This window comes from Micropterus salmoides, unplaced genomic scaffold (assembly GCF_014851395.1).
Source record: "Micropterus salmoides isolate LMB-PRFRI ecotype aquatic unplaced genomic scaffold, ASM1485139v1 Ms_hic_scaffold_4, whole genome shotgun sequence".
NCBI lineage: Eukaryota > Metazoa > Chordata > Actinopteri > Centrarchiformes > Centrarchidae > Micropterus > Micropterus salmoides.
The window spans coordinates 14,642,587-14,648,739 of NW_024043372.1; the positions used below are offsets into that span (position 1 = coordinate 14,642,587).

Consider the following 6,153-nt stretch of genomic DNA (forward strand, 5'->3'; position numbering starts at 1 on the left):
CCACCTATAGTAAACACAGCTCTCACTAGTTAGGCTCCAAATGGGGCCTTCACACACCATACAAGATCTTACATCCCATGTTAAACTTAACTTAAAATTTCTGTTATTGTCTCTCTCCGTCTCCTTCTCTTGCTCTTGCATGTTCTCAATTTGTGTTTCTTCCAGAACACACATCACAATAAACACTGACATAAAAGCTAAATTTTCAATTCATATAATTTTACCCATGATAATGAGCCACATTTCCACCGCCAACCGGACCATCTGTGAATCTCTGATGAGTGTCTTCTGTGAGACAATGGAGAGTAATGCTTTAAACGGAGAGCATGGGCATCATTATGTCATGTAAACAGGCCTGGCATCAAAGGATCCAACATCACGCACCCTTGTGGTTCAGTCACGGTCTAAGCAATGCGACTAGGGCTTTGACTGCTCTTGTACTGTGCAGGCCACACTGGAATATTTTCCACCATGTATTAAAGCAAAACCCACGCGTTGACAGTAATGTCAGAGCTGATCTTCTGAATACTGATTAGGACTGATAAGGGCACCAACTTTTAAGAACCACATAGATTGAAATGAGTCATTTTTATTTTATTTTATGTATTCATTCATTTATATATTTATATTTATGCTGTGTCATACTTTATTTTCTTCACATGACTTCAGTATCCTAAACAGGGGAAGCAATGCACTAGCAAAACATTCACTTATAGTTCAGCTAAAACAAATGATGCAACTGCATGATTAAAAACGTACACGTACAAGATCAAGTATTTTGTTTGATAAATCTAATAATTCCTTTATTTAGTTTATATTTTCATTTTTGAACAAAAGCCATTTACATCTATCATTTTTTAATAGTTAATACAATACACAGATTGTTCCTTCAGCAATTAAGTGAAATCCGACAGAACCAAATTATAAAATGACATAAAAGACAAAAATAGGGGGTCCAATTAATTATTTTCTCGATATTACTTAACACAAATCGTTCTCGGTTACAGTTACAGTACAAAACATTGGCTCTCATTTGAGTGTGTGTTCATAGATGATGTGAAAACATTGTTGCTGTTCCTTTGATTGTATTTATTTGCGTGCATGAATAAGTTAACACTAGAATAATGATGTTCAAGTATGTTTACGCACACATTGCACTTATTGTGTTGTTACATCCTGAACATTAAAACTTCTGAGTGTTGGTATTATGTCATTACACAGTGTTGATGGACTGCAGTTAAAGTTGCCAAAAAAAAATAGAACTATTCACAACTTAAAGACCCAGAAGAAATCATCTATTCTAAGAAAGTGCTTACTTTCACTTCTGGACCTCAGCTTTCTGGAAACACACAACACGCTGCCAAGATTTTACAAGACCCAGGGTGTGTTTTCAGGCTGACACTTCAGATTTCAGAAAATGTGGAAATACTGGAACCTGAAATTAATGTAATGTTAATTGCAGCATAAGTGCACAACAGGTAGGCAAAGAGACAGCCACAAATAGAGGAGAAACAAAAAATCTTGAATGAAAGAAAATGCACTCACATACCGACAAATATCTGAGTGCAAACACATTGTGTGCTGAACACATGCAGAGAGAGCAATAGAAACAGAGCCTTTTGATGTACTTCAATGAAAATCACAGCAGAGAAAGATGAAAAACAACTGCTTGAGTGTAGTATTTTTTGTGACTTGGTTTGGCTAGAGGCTTCTAACACTCTCCTTAGCTGTTTACTCTGATAGGTTGCAGCCTCAGGGCGTGTTATAGTCTCCAGGTGAGGACCAGATGGATCCAAGCAATGCTCTCTCTCTCTCTCTCTCTCTCTCTCTCTCTCTCTCTCTTTGGCTCCAGGCCTGATTACCATCACCACATATTGGCCTAGTGGAGACAAAACAAAGCAAGTGGAAGTACTGTGAGTTGGAGATGAAACAATTTAAGACAACATACTTGTTTTCCAACAACAGCTCAGCCTTGACACACATACTGTCCCCTCCAAAGGTATTGGAATGGTAAGGCAAATTCCTTTATTTTTGTTGTCATCTGTGAAGCATGGTGGAGGTAATGTCATGGCTTGGGTGTGCATGGCTGCTTGATGATGGTAGCAGCAGAATGAATTCAGAAGTGTACAGAAACATTTTGTCTGCCAATTTACAGAGAAATGCATTGAAACTAATCGGGAGGAAGTTTATCATGCAGCAGGACAATGACCCAAAGCACACTGCCAACAAAACAAAGGACTTCATCAGGGGGAAAAAGTGGAAGGTTTTAGACTGGCCAAGTCAATCGCCTGATCTTAACCCAATAGAGCTGCATTTCACCTCCTTAAGAGGAGACTGAAGGGAGAAACACCCCGAAACAAACAAGAACTGAAAGAAGCTGCGGTAAAAGCCTGGAATAGCAAGTAAGGCCATGGTCGGCTATAGCCTCTCAGTGAAGCTCCACCCCTGTCTCTCTAGAAGCAGGCACACACCTGTGCCGCTTTAGGAGTTGATTTATAGAGAGCACTCAGGCTCTCTCTGTAGGCATTGGGGTCCAGTGTGGCTAGAGAGCAGGTATGTTTTGTAGGAGTTATGAGTCAAGGCTGACAATGTTTTTAACTTGTGAACATGTTTTTAACTTGTGAACATGTTTTAATCACAGGTATTTTAAGTCACCTGTTGTCCAGACCTTGTCAGCTGAATAGCCTGTCGTGCTAAAGGTTCACCACAGAGAAGGCAGTGCTTAACGCTGAGGTAAAAAGATGTTGTCTAGTAGAGTTATGCAAGTTTACTAGCTCGTGTGCCTAAACATCTGATCCATAAATGAGGTGGAGTCAGAGCTGGGTTGACTACTTACTGCATTGTGAGGTAAATATTATTTGTCAGGTATTTAGCAAGTATGTTTTTGCAGTATGTGTTAAACAACTGAACTAATTAAATTCTTGTAATTTTAGGGTTTTATAGCCACTGCTGTTTTGCCTGCCTGATCAACTGCTGTTATTTGTTTGAATTGTTATGTCTATTCTTATATTATATTATGAGATTTGTTACAGGTGGATGGGCCTCTGTGAATGTGGCTGCCAAGGTCTGCTAAGGGTATGGCGGTTGTCCGTGGTTTTTTTTTTTTTTGGCTGTACGATTTTCCTCAGCTTGTTGGCCCTTTTTTATTTTTTTCCCTTTTCAGTGTTCTGCTAGACCGACAAGGTGGTGGATTGTGGGAACCCCTTTCCCCTTCAATGCATGTGGTGGTGGGTATGACAGCTGTGTGCATGCTTTACTTAGTTTTATTGTGTGATGTTTGTGTGTCTAGGTGGCTGCGCACCAGTGTGAGTGGTGTCAAGGCACCTGGGTGGCAGGTCTGGCCCTTGTACATGCAGAGGTGTTTAACGTGTCCTTTTATCCCTTGGCGTCTACATCTTATCCTGTTTTTATTGTTGTGCTTGTGCAGTGAATAAAATTGCCCAAAGCCTGATTTATTTTTTTAAATAAATCTTCCTTCCGGTTGAAACTCTTGTGTTTGAATTTTATTAATTGTGGGAAACCCATGGCAATTGGTAATTGAATATTTGGGGATTTGAACCCTTCACTATTTGCCTCTGTTACAGAAGAATGCAACAGTTTGTCGATGGGTTGCAGGCTTGAGGCAGTTATTGCAAGCAAGGGTTATGCCACCAAATATTTAATGTTATTTACTTTAAGATAAGTAGTTCCATTACTTTTGCTCACCTAAGAATGCTGTGATATGTCCTGAGTTGTTTAACACAGATGTGAATACCAGGAAACAAAAGCTGAAATTCTGAACTCCTGTCTCATACTCCCCTTTTGATCTTAAACCTAAATGTCTTCAGTGAACAACAATGGAATTTGCCTTACCGTTCTAATACTTCTGGAGGGGACTGTATGTTTACAGTATAAACTCACACACTTTATTCTTGCAGTCGGTTTAAATTAAGTGGGCACACAAACATTCTCAAGCTCACTTAATGAAATGAGAACCTCCCTAAAACTGTATAAGCAGGGCTCCAGTCGCATTAGTCCAAATGCAGTTATGCAGCACCTGTATGTTCTGAGTCTTTGTCTCTGCAGCTGGGGTTGATTTGATGATTGCAGCATGGAGGGAGCAGATAAACAAGGCTGTTGTCTGTTTGTAATTTTGAGCCTGTCTAGGTACTGTCGCTGTTGTGTCTGCTTACTGCACTCAAGTGTTCTTTGAGATGCAGGTGTCCATGGGTTGAGTTAATGGTAAGCAGCGACATCTAGTGGCCAGACTGACCTATTGTTAAAATCATTGATAGTCAAATTCTTTCAGACTGAGAGTAAATGCCATGGTTATTCACTTATTTCCTGCTCCACTAGATGGAGATCTATAGGTGATCTGTGCCCATAATGCAAATAAACAGGATATTTATGGGGCACGTATATCTTGCTGACCCATTTTGCTAAGTGCATTATGGAAGACATACATTGTGATAAATAGGACAGGTGGCTGGAGGTGGGATTACAATAGTGAGGATGATGATAACCAAGAAAAAGAAGAGATGATTACATTGGTGTAATAATAACGGTTAACCACTTGATGGCAGCATCGTTATAGTTTAGAGTTAAAGAGGTGTTTTTCCATGATTTCCTTTTCAATGGTGCTTTTCTTGTACAGAAACATTCCTTGTTGCAACACTTCTAAAGTTATTCTTCTGAGAAGACAACCATGAAATAAATTGCACAAACAAGATCCATATTATTATTATATTTTATACATTGGTATTTACCGTGCCAAAAGCAAAAAATGCAATACGGTTTGTATCTGAAGGCAAAATGTAGTTTGAAATTTAAGTTGTGAATTTTGTCTCAAACTTTAAAACCCTGGAGGTTACAAACATATGTGTGGCCACACTCACACACACCCACATACAGCAGCGCAGCTACTTTAACTCTTTAAAGGCTTGCACAATAAAAGCTCCTAATTAAAGCTAACTTTTAGTTGTGTCGGGACAAATATTTTTATGGCTATTTTGTTGTGGTTGATTTTCATTTTCAAAGCACCAACACCTGCGCCCAGATGGTGTTTCTTTTTACCATCTGTGAGAGTAAAGTGTAAAAAGATGATCGATATCAGTGGCTACAACACTTCCCTACCTCCAGATGGCATGATCGTTAAGTTCTCTGAAGACTGTTGTCTGGAGTCCAATCCTTTAAACTCCAAATGTTAAGAAGAAAAAAAATCTTGTTTATGCCTAGGCAAGCTTATTACGCTTCATTTTCAGCATACTTGTGAGAAAGGGAGAAGAGGTTGTGGGTATTCAAGAGCCTCTTGGGGTTGAGAATACATATTACTAGCCTATATTCCACAACCTATATTTGGCAATTTCTGCAGTGTACTGTAGTACATGGTTTTCAGATGGTGTGCACCATATGTCACAATTAATACAACACAGCTGAGGCTACTGGTGTGATGCTGGCTGTGGCTCACACTTGCACCTTTGTGTTGATCTTGAACTTGTTAGTGAAGTGTATTTTTTTAAGGGAAGTTGTTTATGTTTTTATGTGATGGAATAAATGGTTATTAATTATGTGTCATCCGACTAAATTGTTTAGTGCTTGTTAAGAAACTGGTATCAGTCTCAGTAGTATGTGTCCTGGACATTATACACTGCTCAAAAAAATAAAGGGAACACTTAAACAACATAATGTAACTCCAAGTCAATCACACTCCTGTGAAATCAAACTGTCCACTTAGGAAGCAACACTGATTGACAATCAATCTCACATGCTGTTGTGCAAATGGAATAGACAACAGGTGGAAATTATAGGCAGTTAGCAAGACACCCCCAATAAAGGAGTGATTCTGCAGGTGGTGACCACAGAACACTTCTCAGTTCCTATGCTTCATGGCTGATGTTTTGGTCACTTTTGAATGCTGGCGGTGCTTTCACTCTAGTGGTAGCATGAGACGGAGTCTACAACCCACACAAGTGGCTCAGGAAAGTGCAGCTCATCCAGGATGGCACATCAATGCAAGCTGTGGCAAGAAGGTTTGCTGTGTCTGTCAGCGTAGTGTCCAGAGCATGGAGGCGCTACCAGGAGACAGGCCAGTACATCAGGAGATGTGGAGGAGGCCATAGGAGGGCAACAACCCAGCAGCAGGACCGCTACCTCCGCCTTTGTGCAAGGACCAGG

The 6,153-nt window shown here is 39.9% G+C and overlaps 1 long non-coding RNA gene across 1 annotated transcript; it reads left to right on the forward strand.

Moving 5' to 3' along the window:
• Positions 1–2,613: 2,613 nt before the first annotated feature.
• Positions 2,614–3,487, forward strand: LOC119886549. Its single transcript, XR_005441509.1, has 2 exons — positions 2,614–2,847; positions 3,033–3,487. It is a non-coding gene; the product is annotated as an uncharacterized LOC119886549 (long non-coding RNA).
• The last annotated feature ends 2,666 nt before the right edge of the window (positions 3,488–6,153 follow it).